Source organism: Sebastes umbrosus, chromosome 1, assembly GCF_015220745.1.
Source record: "Sebastes umbrosus isolate fSebUmb1 chromosome 1, fSebUmb1.pri, whole genome shotgun sequence".
In the NCBI taxonomy this organism is placed as follows: Eukaryota; Metazoa; Chordata; class Actinopteri; order Perciformes; family Sebastidae; genus Sebastes; species Sebastes umbrosus.
The window spans coordinates 5,355,409-5,374,907 of record NC_051269.1 but is presented as its reverse complement, the minus strand read 5'-3'; the positions used below and the strand labels follow the sequence as shown (position 1 = coordinate 5,374,907).

Here is a 19,499-nt window from a genome sequence, read left to right as displayed (position 1 = left end):
CGTTGGACTTTCCTTTTTTGTTAAGACTTAAAGGGACTGTTTGTAAGAATCAGAAATTGGTTGTAACAGCGTCACCTGTGGCCGTTAAGTCAACGAAAGTCAACGTCCTGTTGCTCGCGCTCGCCCGTGATCACGCGCTACGTGAATGTGAGCGAGCATCCGTCAAAACAGTGAGGTGACACACGTCAGCTAAAACCACAATATCACTCTATATTTCAGCTGCTTGGCAATAATGTTAGCTGACCAGACGAAGGTCTCTCCATGAATCACTGCTGATACTAGTGTTGGCTTGTCCTGCTTCAGCCTCCCGACCGCGGCCGGAAGGAACAGGGGAGACACCGGAGTTTTGGTCGGAGACGATAACGTTACTCGTTGCGGAGCCCCGTCACTTCACAAGACACGGGAAACCTCTGTTGGTCTGGAGGAGCTGCAGCAGTTATTTCTGTACAAACTTCCACTGTACATTCACTAGATATTCTCAGAGCTAAACTAACTCTTCTGCAGTGTGGAGTGTGCGCGCATGCACGTCTAGAGGTGGAGCGAGCTGAGTGAAGGCAGGCAGGCAGAGGAGCAGAGGAGCAGAGTACATTAGAGTCTCCCCCGTGTCCTCCGACTGCGGCCAACACTGTTTAACAGACGGGCTTCACTAGATAGAACTTTGTGGTTTGGGTGCTTCCGTGTAGTTTGTGTTGGAGTCTGAGTCTGAACAGCGTAGCCACACGCGAACGCACGGGTCACTGACCCGCAATGATTTTTTACGTGTAAGAAGTTACAAACAGTCCCTTTAAGACTATCGTGTGTTCATCTTTTTAGTGTTTATCATTAGTTCTGTGATTGTCTAGATGATTTGGGTTTCTTGGATTTGGGTTTTCTGTTATATTCATTCATTCTAGTGTTTCCTGTTTTATTTTGATAAGTTCACCCCTCTTGTCTGGTTTTACTTCCTGCTGTTTTTTGTGATTGTCTGCCCCGCCCTGATTTGTTCCACCTGTGTTCAATAACTTCAGGGCATTATAAATTTATTGAAAAAAAGTAATTTCCACAACTTAACAAAATATTCTGCTTTATTCCATATTTGTTAGCATTTCAAAAACCACATTTGCACTGCGATCAGTAAAACAGTTTGTTCTCCCGCTCACCGCACATAAAGGGAGGCACGCACTGATGAGAGGCCTATGTATCACCTACACATTCATCAAAAAATGAATAAAGATGAATTTATAGAAGGATATGTGGGAATTACATTAACCTAGAATACAATTCAAATCGTGCTCAGGGGGAGTTATTTTCACCGCCCATTATGACCGATGTGTGTGTCTGCTCGCCTCTCGCTCTCTCTGGGGCAGGAAAATCGAAATTGTTGGCAACATGGGATGCATATTTTATCATTTATCAGAATCAGATAGGCTAATTTATACCATATATAATATGCTTTTTTCTTATATCATTTTTATAAATTGTCAGTGTGTTTTCTTGTGGCTCATCAATAGATCAGACAGACGGCGAAACTACTGCTGTACATGGCGAGCTGCTGTTCTGACAAATGTACGCTCCTTAGCGCTGGGCCCGTGTGCGTGTGTGTCCAGCTGTGCGCTCCCGGAGCAAATTAAAGAGCAGGCAAGAAAGCAACGTTTTCAATTCAGAATGGATGCGTCATCTAATTGGCCTTCATGGAGACCACTGATCAAGCTATTTAGAACGAGTAGCGGCCGATAATGATTGGTGACCGAGTGATCAGAGCACCTTTATAAGTTACCATGGCGATCTAGCCAGTTCAAAAGAAAGCCACCTTCCTGACATTGAAGACTCTGGCTGTAGGCTCAACATACCTAGCTAACCTGTTAAACTTGCTTCGTAGTACACCCCTCTGCTGGAAGCCTGCTGCTAGCTGCCATAGGCCTAGCCTAACTTTTCTTTTGATGACTTATGGATCTCTTTTTGTTCTTTTCAAAAGTTTTAAACATATATTTTAGATTTTTTTTTTTTCATTTTTGTATATAGTTTTTTTTTTTCACAACCTTACCAGTACCATCCTGAACTGCTTCCTGGTGTTATGTAAACCAGAAATAAAACATACACCAGGTGAAGATTACTCTAACCTCCCTGTGTTCTGCACACTCGCATTATAGAGGCAAAATATAGTTGGAAAATCCAGAATCAATCGTACAGTATATATCTGTGGAGAAGCATTCATTGCTACCAAAGGGTGAATCAGAACATTTACAGGTCAGTCGTCATGTTGACCAGCTCACTGTAAATCTGTTTCAGTCCTGTGTGCTTTCACAGACTGACAGTGATCTCAGGCATCTCAACGGGAGGAGGTTTGAATTGGACAGTTTGAGGCTGTGAGGTTCACTTGCAGTACGACAAAGGTCAGTACAGATTCAGTAGAGGATGAACTAAACACAAAGAGCCCGAAACAAACAACTCCAGCCGGTTCACACAGTTTGTGATATTTGAACAAATGTACTTGTGAACATGTTAAACTAAAGCAACTCTCCGCAGTAGATATAAAACGCTAGCTGTTTTTTTGACAACCGTCACATTATGTCTTCATGTGTGAAATCAAACAGAGCTGTGAGTAATCAGTATTTGCTGCATGTGGTCCAGTCCACAGCAGCTATGTTTGATTTAGGTGTCAAAACGCATTAAAGTGAATGACACCAAACAAGAACGCCTGGGCGTTTTATTCTTAATAAATGATGTGCGAAAGCACCTGGTGCATTGTAAATGATTGAGATGGTGGGGGCAAGCTGATGAGCTGATTGTGATGGAGGGTCAGGCTGATGGTTTTAGATGGACTTTGGATAATATCCACTGTACGGTGGGATCCACATTTCTTTGGGAGTCCCATGTGGTCCGGAATCCCGTCACGCTGATCCACACATTAAACATTATGCATGATCTCTCCCTGCTACTGTGCCACAACATTTCTTCATTAACCCAGCAGCACCACACAGAAGATGTGATGTACAGTGTGAGCCAAGCGACGGGTGTCAACATTCATTAGTCTGATTGTCAACCGACTCATTGAGCATGCCGCCGACAGTTGCAGAAAAGTTTGTGTGTGAGTAAGGGGGATTAAGTTTCAGCATTTTGTTCAGATTTCATTGTTCGAGAGTTCAATCTGAACAAGTCATTCATACGTTAAAGGGGCAATAGATACAAATTCTGGAACATTCTCCCCATAATTTAGTCTTTGTTTTTGGATGAGACAGGGTCATCCTACCGGGTTTGGAATAAAGATGATGCCGCCGATACTATTGCCGATCGTCGATGAGCCATATGGGACGATACTGATTGTTTTTTGTTGTTGTTGCTCCAGACTAACTTTCATTTCAACCGTCCTGAAGTCAGTTTGAACTGTCAAAAATTCCAAATGTTATCCTTTTACTTTGTTATTGTCATCTATAATGGTTATTTGCATAAAACACACAATTCAAATGATAAATAAAGAAAGAAAGAAAGTAATGATTGTATTTTTATTAAAATATTTGCTGTGATTAAAAAAAAATCTTGGCATCAGTAGTTTTAATCCTGTATTATAAGCTGCTTGGAGCTAGTACCATTATTCCCTTTCTAATCTATTTTATATTATTGTGAAAACATGTCCTTCCAAAAACTGGATTTATTCAAGTTTCTCGCCAAAAACTATTTTGCAAGATTACATTTGAACACATCATGATAACGTTATAATTTACCATTGCCCGATATTCATTTTTACTGGATAGCTCGTTGGCCAGGTGGCCCGGTGGCTTGATGACCAAGTGGCTCAGTGGCCCGGTGGCTTGATGACCAGGTGGCTCGGTGGCCCAGTGGCTTGATGGTCAGGTGGCTCGGTGGCCCGGTGGCTCGATGACCAGGTGGCCCGGTGGGTTGATGGCCAGGTGGCTCAGTGGCCCAATGGCTTGATGACCAGGTGGCTTGGTGGCTTGATGACCAGGTGGCTCGGTGGCCCAGTGGCTTGATGATCAGGTGGCTCGGTGGCTTGATGGCCAGGTGGCCCGGTGGCCCAGTGGCTTGACGCCCCTTAGCTGTGATATAATCACAACATGCCACGGCCTGTCGTGAGCTACTACTTTTAGAAAACGGTCATCAACTATGGCATTAAGAAAGTTATAGACACATTCTGCGCCGGTGACAGCCGTGGCCGGAGGCATTATGTTTTGGGGTTGCTCATATTTCCGTCAACACGAATATCTCAGGAAAACCTGGCAAGAATTTCTCCTAATTTGGCACAAACATCCACTTGGACTCCAGGATGAACTGATTTGAATTTAGTGGTCAAAGGTCAAAACACGTTTTTGGCCATAGCTCAAGAAATCACATGCCAATTATGACAAATTCACACAAATGTCTAACACGATGAAGGAAATGATGAAGTGATGACATTTTGGACGGATATGGATGTAAACTGACACCTGACAGGTTGGCGGAGGCATTCGACTGTCAGGCGGTAATTCTAGTTTTTATAGAGTGCTTTTATGGGGAGCCCCTTTTTCCCGCTTTTTGGTTGAACTCAACACCTGTTCTGAACACACACAAAGCTAAATCTACACAGCAGAGGGCTTTACTGTGTTTTTGCCCACTCACTTGCAGTCTTCTGGTAGTCCATTTCATGTGACAAAACCGACAAGACAAAATGGGACCACATTTTGCACAAAGGAGTTAAAGAAGTGCCCAGACTTTTCAAATAAAAGCTGTGCATAATTCCACCTCTGTGCCTCTTTGAAGTGTTTTAATCTCTCTGGCATCTGTGGTATTCTGAACGTCCCTCTCCCTGTTCCCCGTGTGAATCCTTTCAATAGTTCATCCTGATATCAGCTAAAGCTGGAAATTGTTATACAAGCACACTTCTTAGCTGATACATAACAGGAGTTTGCACTCCGAACACTTTTCTTATATCCTCAGGCAGTAATTACTGACTGGATCAATCTTTATGTAGATCTATTCTAATTTCCCTGAATAATTGTCATTATAACATGACACTGAGCTGTCCGTCAAGTCACCTGGAGTCCCCATCCTCCCCTTTTAGTCCTTTAAAGATATGTCTCCTCTGTCCCAGTCATGCAAATCAGCCACAGGGTAGGATTGAGGTATTTAAATATATTTAAATCAAATTGAAATGTATTGAGATGAGCGGTTCTGCTGCCTGCGAGCCAAATCACAGTGATTGCTGTGTGCATTCGTGAGGAGATCTTTTTTTTTTCTTGCACCCTCGTAGGAGATCTGCACAGTCAGACACCTGCAGCTGACTTATCTAACAGACTTTCATTATACTTCTTTACGCTGCCTTTTGACAGTCCTGTCTCAGGAACTGAAACACATCTACACTAGGTGCCATGAGTGAAGGTGTGTAAATGTTCAGCCTGAGTGAATATTAGAAGAGAAAGAAAAGTAGAGGGTGTGTAGGAAAATGAAAGAAACGTGAGTTGCTGGTAACTTTGAAGACACACTGTCTCAGCTATTACACACAACAATGGTGGCCTTTGTCACAGCAAACGGGAGGTTGAGTTGCTCGGGCTCTGACTCTATCTATTCGGCGTGGAGGGGAGGTCTTGTGGCTCTGGCTCTACCTATCTGGCATGGAGAGGAGGTTGTGTTGCTCGGGCTCTATCTGGTTGGCATGGAGAGGAGGTTGTGTTGCTCTGGCTCTACCTATCTAGCATGGAGAGGAGGTCGTGTTACTAAGGCTCCTTCTGGTTGGCATGGAGAGGAGGTTGTGTTGCTCTGGCTCTATCTATCTGGCGTGGAGAGGAGGTCTTGTGGTTCTGGCTCTACCTATCTGGCATGGAGAGGAGGTCGTGTTGCTAAGGCTCCTTCTGGTTGGCATGGAGAGGAGGTTGTGTTGCTCTGGCTCTATCTATCTGGCGTTGAGAGGAGATCGTGTTGCTCTTGCTCTATCGGTTTGGCGACGCCTGGAAGCTGCTTGACATCCTCCTGGATCCACCTTCTCACATATGTTCACATTATATGTATTATTTTTTGTCATATGGATTGTCTATGTTGTATTTTCATCATGTTGTTACTCTGTACACACTCTCATTGACATAATGCATTCCCAAGCCCCTTACTCTAACCTTAACCATCACAACTAAATGCCTGACCCCAACCCTTGCCCCAACCTTAACCTAAACCTAATTCTAAATTGGACCTTAAAACCATGTTTGAACCCTCAAACAGGCCTTTGAAGGTCTGTCCGTAGGTGAAGACCAGCCAAAATGTCCTCACTTTCCAAAAATGTCCTCACTTAGAAGGTCTAAAACTCAAATTGGTCCTCACAAAGATAGCTGTACAAAAACACACACACACACTATTAATAAACATAAGTATGTGTAAGGTGTGCACATTGTCACTGTACATTGTTTTACTAGTTTATGTGTTTAGAGGCGTATGCATGTTTTTGTCCATATGCATAGTTTGAACATCTGACAAGGTTTGAAATAAGGATGATGAGTCATGTCATCATCAATACAGTCGTGTTCAGTGATTGGTCTGACACGTATCTGCCAGGCTCAGTTGGTTCAAAGTGATTATTTCAAAGTGAATCTCACAAAAACTGAGATTGCCGGTTGTAATCTGACTTCCAAGCGACTCAGCTACATGGTATAGCTGAGTCACTGGAATGTGTCCATGGTTCAGCAACTTGATAAAGACGTGGTCTGTCGCACCCTCAAAAATGAGACAGAGAGGAAAAGAGACAGACAGAGATCTCAATTACAGCAGCGAGTAGTCATAGAGGTGGAGCTCTGTGTCAGCTGAACAGGCCTTTGTGTCAGCAGGTTAATATCCTGTCAGGAGTGGATGTTCATGCAATTTCCAGCATGTGATCCGGCAACACTCAGTTGACACGTTCAGTAAACGTCTCTGAGGCCTGCAGAGCCTGAATGAACACTGAACGACTACAGAATCTACGAAGGCTTGGCCATACAGTATACCGTACACATCATGCTATCAGTCTACATAATGTAAAGCCTCAAACTTCTTCATTTAGTATCGGATTGACCTTTTTAAATCATGTTGTCCTTAAGAATTTGGTTTTAAAAAAGCCAGTTTATAAATGTCATGTTGAAGTGAAGTGAAGTTTTTGTTGAAGTTTGATACAGCCAAAAGCCAAAATAGGGAATACACTTATGCAGAACTCGTGTAGTGTCCTGCTGCACTCAAACTGATGGTAAAATGCTTTTTTTTTTTGTTGTTAAACCCAATCAATTTCAACTCACTTACGGTAGTTACTCTGGAAAAGGGCTTGGTGCTTTGCATAGTGTTTTCATGCCTCCACGCAGGTGACAGCCGTGGCTCCAGGTATTATGTTTCTGGGTCGTCCGTCTGTCCGTCAGTCTGATCTCAAAGACATCCCTGCGACCTGTGTACAGAAACGTAGCATTTCCTTCCCTAGAGGAAAAGCTTCCACAGAACATAATCCATGCAGCAATTATTGGTTCTCCCCAGCAAAACAAATTAGTAGTATAAACACAATTCTATGAAACAAGGTTGAGGATATAGCACGTGCCTGCATATCCATGTTCTATTGTACATGAAAGAGGAAGAATTAATTCATGCTGTTTGACTCATATTAAATTAAATATTACAGCAATAGAAGATCTTTTTTATTTTCAGTTGACTCCGTATTGACGTCACAGTTCAGCTTGCTATTGTTCAGCTCTACAACACTTAAAAAGTGCAGGGCCAAATGAGTGAAGGCAAGCAGGCAGAGGAGCAGAGTACAGCAGAGACTCCGGCCCTGGAGACCAAAGCTACGGTCTCCCCCGCGTCCTCCGACCGCAGCCAACACTGTTTAACAGACGGGCTTCACTTGATAGAACCAAGAGGTTTTGGTGCTTCCGTGTAGTTTGTGTTGGAGTCTGAGTCTGAACAGCGTAGCCACACGCGAGCGCGCATGGGAAACCGACCCGCAATGATTTATACGTGTAAGAAGTTACAAACAGTCCCTTTAAACTGCCCTCTATTTGGTCTTCATTTTTTATGAAGTATTAATTTCAACTCATAAAAACCTTGTGTCTCCAGTTTTTGGTGATTTTCATGCTTTCATCAGATGAAAGAAAAAGCACGCTCCTCCATGGTTACAACTCCCCTTAGGCTCACTACACTTTAAAGCAGACCCTCAGGATACTGTCAGAAACCCACTGTCATCCTGCTGAGACTTGTTTTTCTCGTTTCCAAAAGGTAATATGTTGGAGGTACAACTTTTATACCTGGTAACATTGAAATAAAGAAAAAAAAAAAGATATGGTTCCACCAGTACTTTCAGTTGTATAATAAAGAATAGATAAAGAATAGTTTGAACACATCATGTTCCTATCTGCGTTATTCATATTTATTTATTTTTTACATACAACAACTATTGAATTCAGAAAGGTTATCAGAATAGGAGAGGAGGGGGGGGAATATGCAGGGATATAATGGGATATTTGACAAAAAGGAGATACATTTCCTTTATCGTGTAGACTGTTAGGGCACCTTGCAGCTGTGTTGGGCTTCATTCTCATGCCTAAATTACATCAGCCAGAAATGTATCACAGCTGTGATTTAGCAAACAATTCACAATGAAAAAAACATCTATACAGACTTCATCCCTGCATTATCCCCATTTTGTTTCCACTATACCCAGCATTACCTGAGGGACAGGTAGATGAATAACAGCGAGCGGTGGCAGTGAAGTGAGGTTTGCATTTAAGACTTTCTGACAGCAGCAGAGTTTGGGTGAAAATGGAAGGAAAGTTGGGAGGTTTGGTTCTTCCTCCTCCAAACTCCTGGTGGAACATGGTGGAAAACAGAAAATGATGACAACCCTGCCTCCCCCCCCCCCATCCTTATCTCCCACCTTGGGGACGAGCTCAGCATGGTGCCGTCACGTCTAATCCACACTGCTAATCACTTTAACACTTTGGACGTGATTATTTATGAGGGACAACCCACCGGTGGATACATTTTCAAACCATAATTGTGTTTGCGGTTTTAAACCGGTTGCCTGCTAGATTAAATTTAAAAGTCAAATGTTTTTTATGCCACGCAATGTAGGCGAAGCAAAATAGTTGTGTGTTTACAGTTTAGCAGACAGAGGCTCTGAGGCTGTTTGCCAACACTGAAGACTTCTTGAACTTTTAATGAAAAACCATGTTGCAATTTATGTGATTGGCAGGTAGTTTGTTGGTTTTTCGCCTGCCCTGGGAAGATTAAAGGTGCATTGTGTCTATTTGCGACGCGCTCTGTTTGTCTTCTTGACCACACAATAAGCCACAGTGAGTAATGGGCCCCGGGCAAATGAAGCAGCTTGATTAACTCTCCAATATACATCGTGTCTTCACAAATGGCGTCTTTCTTTGCTCTAATGGAGTCTCTAAAGAGCTTATGTGGATAGAGTTTGTGGTGAGCGTAGCCTAAAGCGCAGAGGCCGGCTGCTGCTGCGAAGAGAGAAAGCTCTGTGGTGAAGATGCTGGAGCTGAGATGCCGTTAATGGCTTGGAAGGCAAGCTCGTTTAGTCGCATCTGCAGCTTCCGTGCTCTTAATGATGATTACACCACCACTCCTTGCTGCAGGCCTTCGGAGCTGTACACATCAGATCACACTAACTTCATTATCACGGTAAAGATTCTATTTCACAAGTCATTTGATCTGTTACTAAATGCTCAAAAATAATATTTTCTTAAAACAACACACTGAGATTATTTCAACCAATACAAACTAACTTGTGAATTTATCATCGGCAGATTTTGCCTGTTTTACGCTTGTTTTGTCTGATCAACAAGCAAAACTTCCCAAATGTATAATCATACACAGTGAAGAAAACAAGTACGCCCCTGGCTTTGAAGAAGTTGCAATCTCACAGCAAGGAGGTCTTGGAGATGAATCCATCTGAGACTGAGGCCTTATCGTGTGGAGTTTGCATATTCTCCTCGTGTATGGGTTTCCACCTACAGTCTAGAGACATGCAGGTCTATGTGAACCGGAGACTATAAAATGCTAATTCCGTGTGCATGTATTGTCTGTCTATTGTGTTAGCCCTATGCAACGCATTCTCACTCCCAACTCGTCAAATACTGCCGCATGGTCAGTGGCTCTACACTCAAACTATGACGCTCTAGGTGTCCCTCTATAGCGTCAGTTCTGGACGGTGTGTCAGTTTCCGCTCATTACATGCACAGTGTTTTTACAAAATAAACTTGTGTGTTTAAAGGAAATGTACACTTTTCACATGTTACATGCATACAGTCTCCTTTCAAAATTAATTTCCAACGTAGGTTTACTTATGTAACAAACAACAAATAAAGCTACTTGGTTAAGTTTAGGAAAAGATCGTGGTTTGGGTTTAAATAAGTACATTTGTGACCTCCGCCAAGGCCCAAGGCCTAGGAAGGAGGTTATGTCTTCACCAGCGTTGGTTTGTTGGTTTGTTGGTTTGTAAAAAGCTGTAGTAATATACTGTTTATAGTGTCACAACCTGGCGAGAGGTCCCGGGTTCAAATCCCGGACGAGCCCCCAATTTGTCACAACCTGGCTCTCAAAGCAATGACAAATAGGGAGACACATCGTGATAACGATTAAATCAATTAATTTATTTAACAAAAGTAGAGTAAATTATGCCGAACAAAAGGATCAAAAGGTACGGAGTGTGAATATCAGTAGTATCAGTAGTGTAAGGTACTGTGTAAGGGCCCAGTGTTCCTTCTGGGAACACTGGGCCCAGGTGTTCCCAGAAGGCCCTGATGGCAGGTTAACAGGAACCCTAGAAATATAGGCGACAGCAGGGGTCGTAACATACCGTTTATTAGCATATGCTGTTTATAGTAATATACTTTTTATTAACACTTCTGCCTTATTTGTGTTGCATCAGATCAGTTGTACACACAGTTCTGTCCAACTTCTATCCGTGGACATGTTGCTACGGTGTTTGTATGCACAGAATACCGGCATAATGCGTTGTTATCAACAGGTATTGCAAACAATGTCTAACCTGGCTGGAGCAAACCCCATTATGCTTTCTGACTTGTTTTACTGGAATATTGTCTATTCACTGATAAAGAAATGCAGTTAAATGCTCTGAAAGATCTTTAGTTGGATTATTTTGAGACAAAAAATAAGCTCCTTAATAAAAAAATACAGTATACCTTAATTAGTTCTAAAACGGTTAAACAATGCTACATTCTATAGAAAAATTAATGGGTTTCTCTTTGTTTTGAATAAAAACACATATCAAATACATTAGTGATTTGATGTGATGTCAGCATTTCAATTTGATTCACATCAACGTAGATTGACATGTTTCAAACTGTCAAAAGCTGAAGTGTTTTGGAAGATATAGAGGCTCATGGTGTAAATGCAAAGAGATGTGGATGCATACGACCAAGCTGCATTAAAACAGTCTCACAGTGGCCTAAAGAAATCTATAGCTGCAATGTAATCTAATTTCCCAACAGGGAACATGAAAAAGCTATTGTCTCCTGGGTGGTTGTTAATGCTCTTGATGCTAAAATTGCTAATGGAGTGAAAAGCTGCAATACAGTGAGCTGGTCTCCAGCGTCTCACTATTTATAGCCCCCACACAGAGTAGATGACGTCACCTCTCGTCTCCTTATTCTCACGGCTTTCACGGTTTCATACAAGTCATTTCCTTTGCACTGTACGTATAACTAGAAGTAGAATTTATTTATTGTCACCGTGCTGGTGCATACAATGAAATTTAGGCGCTCTGCCTGAGCGGAGCTCAAATATACAAGATATAAAAATAACAATAAAAGAGTGAGAAGAAGAAAAACTGTTCATACAACTCACACACACATACACTCATGTGCACACACTGTGACACACATACACATTATGCTTACGTAGGCACCCTTATGTATTCTGCAGATATTGAATAACAATTCCAGAATATAAGGTATCGCACAGAATAGAAATAAATATTATAAATAACTATATCAGTATGGCACATAGGTAGTTATTGCACAGTATAAATATTGTCCTTGGGGAGCTGTCCTTTCAGTGTAGAGTTCAGTGTGGTGATGGCATTGGGGTAGAAATAAGCTGTCTTTGTACTGTGGGAGGAAGCTGGAGAACCCAGAGAAAACCCAAGCTAAGACGGGGAGAACATGCAAACTCCACACAGAAGGGCCCCAAGCTGGATTCGAACCTGCTTGCTTTGAGGCGACAGTGCCACCCAGACACTGAGAAATTCAAACGGTCTTAAATTCCTCTTTTGGCGCCGCTCAAAGGCTTGTTTGCACAATTCACAAGGTTTTCAGAAAGCCAAGAGGCAGGCAGATGTGCCGACTGGCAGGTTGAGATGAAACGGGACCAGGGAGAAGGTGAGAAGGCAGACTGGAGGTTGAAAGTGAACAGAGAGAAAATAGAGAGGAAGGAGTGAGGTTGAGATAGTGAGGAGAGTACCGTGGAAGAGGCAAAGGACAGCGAGACTGCAGGTTAAGATAGCAGTATGATGTGAAACTCCGTCACAGTGGTTGTGCGGAGATATAAACGTAGAAAAAAGATTGTGAAACCTTGAGGAGGGTTCAAAAGCTTTCTCCGTTCTCAAGTTCAAGTCTCCTGAACATGATATCTCAGGAACACTCGGAGGGAATTTCTTCAAATTTAGCACAAACGGCCTCTTGGACTCAAAGGATGAACTGATTAGAATTTGTTGGTGAAAGGTCAAATGTCACTGTGACCCCACAAATCCCGTTTTTGGCCATAATTCAAGAATTTATACTCACATTATGACAATTTCACACAAATGTCTAACGGGATGAATTGCCGAAGTTATGACATTCACAGACTTGGATGTAAACTGTAACTTGAATAGTCTCACTAGGTATAATGTAGATGAAATATTCTTATTCAAAGCTGACAATATTAGCCATTACCACACATGCATACCATCTTCTGCGGAAGGCAATTTACTGCTAATTATTTTCAGATGTCAACAGCACCATGTAAATACTTATGTTACACAATATCTCTGTCTTCCACATAATGTGTGCCCCCTTGCAAAATATACTTTTAGGCTTATTTCAGGCAGAATCGTTATCGAAGATAACATCCGATGCTGCTGGGATCTATTTCTTCGAAGCATTTTGTCAATATTTGATGAAGTTGCCCTAACAGCGCAACGCGGTACACTGAGCCACACCAGTCTGCCACGACTGTCATGGTTAGTACACTCTCAGGTTGGATCCTGGCCTCACTGAAGGGACCCTCACGACATGATTTGTAACAGGTGGTGCAGAGAGAAACCACTTACTCATCACCACAATGAGCCCAGGTTGAATTATTGCACCTTCCAGCTTTAACAGGCCTTTTTTCTGCTTTCCCTCTTTTCTTTACTCCTGGATCATTTGTCTTAGAAGAGCATACAGTAGGACAGTAGAAGTAGTAGTTGAAGTAGTAGTCTGGAATCAACCCCTCGAGAATCATTTTCTGCCAACAGATACTGAGCAAGACCAAGATATGATGAAATTACATTCAAATTCCAACGTTATTCTTCATCCTCTCCTTCCATTGTGTCTTTATACAGTAAATATACTGTATCAACAACCAAGGGAGCCTCCCCGGCTCTGCCATTAAACCACCACAACTCTGACATCTTTTTCTCTCTGTGTGCTTCAGGATTACAGAGCACAAATAATTGCACTAATTCCGTCCTAGAGGAAGCTTTTTACAAAGCAGAACAAAGGCTGGTGAAAGGATACCAATTATCAGATTGAAAACTCACGCTGAAGTAATTTGATGTAATTACCAAGTTCATCAGCAAACATGAGAATTGATTGTCAGAGGCCCCCTTCACGGCAGTCTTTTTCTCCACTTCTGCAGACATCATTTTGTCCGTTGTTCTTTTGAATGACATAATTTATCCGGAAGCAAACAGATGTTGTTGCACAATAAAACACAAAGAGCAATTTAAATGTCTTGTTTTCTTGCTTTATGAGATTCCCTCCTCTTGCTGTTTTTCCTCCTTCCATCCCATTCCTTTTCTCTTTCTTTTACCTCTCTTACTATTCAGTGCTCTCTTCCTCCTTCTTCCCTTTTCTACCTCCCTTCATCCTCCTGTCCTTGTCACTTCCCCTCTCAACCCAGACCTGGAAATGTATATTTAAGATTGTGCAACTCAAAGCCAGAAAAACTTACAGCATAACAAGTATTCTGATGAAGAATTAATATTGCTGCCAGCCTCGGGGCATCGACAGAACAGCCTTCACAAAAAATCATTGAAAGCATCAGCAGGATAGAGAGTGAAGCGGGCTGCTGCTCGGGCATACATAGTGCTTCTGTGGTTTAAAGCTCCGTTCGCCTTCTCAGAACATGAATCTGAAGTGGTATCCACCAATCCCTATTGTGTCTTCTTCTGATGCAGTAGTGTAGTAGTGCTCTATACCCTTTCAGCCCAGGCATTACAAAGCAACGGGAGGCCAATACATTCTCTCTCCCAACTCCTCAAAAAGCCTACCGCCGCTCGGTCAGTTAGCTTCACTGACGATACCAACGAGTCACGTGACCGAAGACTGACGTGACAAAATAAGTCAACGTTACTGTTAGTTTCACACGGGACACGAACAGCGGTCTCCTGGTTGAAAGTCTTGTTTGATGGACCCATCATTCACGCCTCCGACCCGCCCTAAGCGGACTCTCGCGCTATTAATACTACGTCACTGCTCTGACCATGGAATAACGCCACAGGTGGGTTTAAGCTTCATCAACACTGGGAACGTCAGGAGCGCATGGCGGCTGCGTTACCTGTTGTTTTATTTCGGCGTCCGTATTAACAGGTTAGTGCAGCCACACTGTGCGTCTCACACGCCTCTCAGCTGCGTCTCTTCTAGAGAATAGAGGTCTCGCCTATTTTTGACGCGTGCCACGCACGGTTCACAGCAACAACAGACAGTAAAAGTGATCTATTGGCTGTATATTGAAATCATATCAACAAGATTACTACAGTTTTGATGTCTATCTGTAGAATATGTTACAGAGACGAAAAAATTGAAGACTTATTTTTAAATCAACACTTCCTGCTTTCATTTCGAAATAAAAGCCCTCAAGCGTTTTTTATGTGGACAGAATTCCTTCATTTGTTAAGACGAGGCTTTTATTCTGAAATATGTGCCGGACAGTGTTGTAGAACATGCAATGACTTGGAGAGCTCCATGAATGAATATAGTACAGGGTTTTAATTGTGGATTATTACTATTATATAAGTACCACATGTTTCTTAACCTTTCTCTGTCTAAAATAAATATAAATTACATTTATAATGATATTAAATGGCCATTATGAAAGGCAAACTCTACTGCTTGTGGAAAGAAAGGGCTGACAGCATGTAAGGTACGACTGCTGACAGCTTGCATGCCTAGTGTTCTCTCAAAGCCGTGATATTTGACTTGTATGTCCTATAGGCCTACTTCTGTGTTTTTCCTATGAACCTCTTTGCATCCGTTTGCTGTTGACATTTTAGCAACCTGCTAACCGGCTTGGTAACTCCAGATCAATCATGATCAATCAAAAGAAGTTTAAATATAAAGTGTATGATTTGATTTAAAGGCCAGCTAGACATGATGCTGGTGGTTAATTGGTGTAGCAACAGTATGGGGGTGAGCTTAGCAAAATGTTGATGACCTTGTTAAAAACTCAGCTCCCATTAACCTAACACATATTGAAAAAAATTAATACGATGGCATGATTTAATGTATTATTTTGCAAAGTATGCCATTCATTATTACTAACCTTACTGTACCCAGCATAGGGTTTAGTCTCCCTTCTCCCAGCATGGGGCCATCTAATGAATGCCAGGAGAGAGGGGGGGTGAACAGCAGGAGCTGCTGGGTGAGCGCTGCACTGACAGGGGTGGTGGTGGCTGTCGGTGCCCAGGATCACATGGCACAGACAGCACACATGGCTGTCCTAGACTTGTTGCCCATGTGTGGGTCTGGTGCTGAGGAGTGGAAGGGAGAAAGTGATTGCTGGAAGGGAGGGGTGTATGTGTGTCACTGGAGAGAGAGAGAGCAGCTGGGCCCGGTGACTCTCTCCGGGAGGAGGGCACGGCCCAAAAGCCCATCTCGTAGGCCTGCTGAGTGGGAAGTCCAAACACTTGAGACACATCCAGCCCGAGGCGGCCAATGTGGCAGCCCACTGTGATGTGATGTGAGGTCTGTTTCTGAGTGTGCAAGCTTCTACATTACACCCTTTAAGGACCGGGTTGCTGTATTATTGCAAGTTTCCGCCAAGCAGTCCAGTCCGGTTCAGTTCGTTACACATTAGAAAGGTTATTTCTTTACGTTTCCATTAGTAAAAGTTGTGGATGGTACCAATAGAACCGCTCCATTCTTGGTACCACCTCGGTCAAGGATACTAGAAGGTGGAGTTGAAACACTGCAGACCACTGATCGGTCAGAGAGAATTGGCACTAGCGCAACACGGGACATCTTGCAACTCACTGATGAAAATAAATGTCAATAGGTTACCAAGTTTAGGCTCCTAAAAACTGTTATACAGGTTCATTACATGTTACAATGTAAGATGGGTTTATAAAACTGAGCACAAACTGATGTCATCAATAACTGGTGAATGGTATTTCTACTATATAAATAGGAAAATACAGCCGTGGACAAAATTGTTGGTACCCTTCCGTTAAAGAAAGAAAAACTCACAATGGTCACTGAAATAACTTGAAACTGACAAAAGTAATAATAAATAAAAATGTTATGAAAATTAACTAATGAAAATCAGACATTGTTTTTGAATTGTGGTTCAACATAATCATTTTAAAAAACAAACTAATGAAACTGGCCTGGACAAAAATGATGGTACCCTTAACTTAATATTTTCTTGCACAACCTTCTGAAGCAATCACTGCAATCAAGCGATTTCTGTAACTCTCAATGAGACTTCTGCACCTGTCGACAGGTATTTTGGCCCACTCCTCGTGAGCAAACTGCTCCAGCTGTCTCAGGTTTGAAGGGTGTCTTCTCCAGACTGCATGTTTCAGCTCCTTCCACAGATGTTCAATAGGATTTAGATCAGGGCTCATAGAAGGCCACTTCAGAATAGTCCAATGTTTTGTTCTTAGCCATTCTTGGGTGTTTTTAGCTGTGTTTTGGGTCATTATCCTGTTTGAGGACCCATGACCTGCGACTGAGACCAAGCTTTCTGACACTGGGCAGCACATTTCGCTCCAGATTGCCTTGATAGTCTTGAGATTTCATTGTACCCTGCACAGATTCAAGACACCCTGTGCCAGATGCAGCAAAGCAGCCCCAGAACATAACCGAGCCTCCTCCATGTTTCACATTAGGTACAGTGTTCTTTTCTTTGGATGCTTCATTTTTGCGTCTGTGAACATAGAGCTGATGTGACTTGCCAAAAAGCTCCAGTTTTGTCTCATCTGTCCAAAGGACATTCTCCCAGAAGCTTTGTGGCTTGTCAATATGCATTTTGGAAAATTCCAGTCTCGCTTTTTTATGATTTGGTGTCCTCCTCGGTCGTCTTCCATTAAGTCTACTTTGGCTCAAACAGTGACGGATGGTGCGATCTGACACTGATGGACCTTGACCTTGGAGTTCACCTCTAATCTCTTTGGAAGTTGTTCTGGGCTCTTTGGTTACCATTCATATTATCCGTCTCTTCAATTTGTCATCAATTTTCCTCTTGCGGCCACGTCCCATGGACCTTAAACTTCTGAATAATATGTGCAACTGTAGTCACAGGAACATCAAGCTGCTTGGAGATGGTCTTATAGCCTTTACCTTTAACATGAAGGTCTATAATTGTCCTTCTAATCTCCTGAGACAACTCTCTCCTTAGCTTTCTGTGGTCCATGTTCAGTGTGGTACACACCATGATACCAAACAGCACAGTGACTACTTTTCACCCTTTAAATAGGCAGACTGACTGATTACAAGTTTGAAGATACCTGTGATGCTATTTACAGGACACACCTTAGTTTAACATGTCCCTATGGTCACATTATTTTACATCTTTTCTAGGGGTACCATCATTTTTGTCCAGGCCAGTTTCATTAGTTTGTTTTTTTAAATGATTCTGTTGAACCACAATTCAAAAGCAATGTCTGATTTTCATTAGTTAATTTTCAGTAAATTTTTATTTATTATTACTTTTGTCAGTTTCAAGTTATTTCAGTGACCATTGTGGGTTTTTCTTTCTTTAACGGAAGGGTACCAACAATTTTGTCCACGTCTGTAAATGCAGGTTTAGAGTGACTGGAGAAAATACTAGAATGGCACTCGGAGAGCGAAGACCCCCCCCCCCCCCCCCCACCCCCCTCCATTCAGCTTGTGCCATCATCCACGTGTATTTATGTCTATGTTGAGAACAGCTGTACGTAGCAAAGCATCTTAAAACACTTCATTCAAACTGGACAGAAACAAAGTAAAACTCACCTAAACCGTCGTCGTTACTCTTTCCAACAATTACCAAGTGTGCTTTGGTCGAACTCAACTCATCAGTTACACTGCACATGTCTTAAAGCCTGTGGTGTTAGTGCACAGGCTGAGCGGAGTTATTAAAAAAAATTCCCGAAGGCGGATCATGATCCGGATTGCCACCAAAATCTAATGGATTGTTCATTGTGCCACACTCCACCCCTCAAAAAAATGTCATTCAAATCCATCGCGGACTTTTGGAGTAATCCTCCAAACGGACAAACCAACAAACAAACTAACAAACAAACCAACGCCGGTGAAAACATAACCTCCTTCCTAGGCCTTTGGCCTTGGCGGGGGTAAAAATGCAGCTTGTGGCTGAAATGAGTATTACAACAACAAACACTTAGAAAAATGATCCTGACCAAAAAATTCACTTTCCAAAACTTTTTTTTTCCTTGTTTTCACACATGAAAAAAAAAAAAAAGAAACATAGAAATATTATCTTGACAAAATCTTTTTTGACCTGTTCTTAAGTCATAAAAACAGGAGAGAAAACATTTGAGATCAGAATTAGAAAATGGAGCACCAGATGTTGTTTTTTTCTCACTTGCCTCTCAGGGCTTCTGTAGCTGTCATTGTTCTTTTGAAAACCCCCTTTTCTTTTTTTTTTTTAAAAACTGGAGCTGACAGTGTCATGGAGGACAGCCCAAAATAGCAGTGTGTAAAGGGCCCATTGGTATCTGTGATAAGAGCACTGTCCAGGCTGCTGAATCATATCACCTTGGTCGTACGAGCAGGGAAATAAACAGGTCTGAACAGTATACTGTTCACATACACTGATTCAGTCTGATTTGTTGCACTTTGCCATAGCTGTGTTCCAAACATACTGTATACTATATAGTGTGGCAGAATACCACACTATATAGTATGCAGTACGTTTGGAGTTGCAGTTAGCATACAATTAATCAATAAACTTTACCATTTCATACTAACAAGATATTATACAACAGATGGATGTCAATGTCTACAGCCAATTAAACCTCACAGAGAGACAGTAGAATGTTTGTCCAAAGAGTTAATCCTCTTTTCCCAATTTATTTCCCTGAGATC

General features: G+C 42.2%; 1 protein-coding gene and 1 long non-coding RNA gene across 3 annotated transcripts in view; both read left to right on the top strand.

Moving 5' to 3' along the window:
• fhit (fragile histidine triad diadenosine triphosphatase) overlaps positions 1-19,499 on the top strand; it is a 350,019-nt gene that overhangs the window by 219,302 nt on the left and 111,218 nt on the right. The gene's annotated exons all lie outside the window — the stretch shown is intronic.
• Positions 5,504-6,022, top strand: LOC119490778. The gene is made up of 3 exons (XR_005207480.1): positions 5,504-5,555; positions 5,720-5,760; positions 5,843-6,022. It is a non-coding gene; the product is annotated as an uncharacterized LOC119490778 (long non-coding RNA).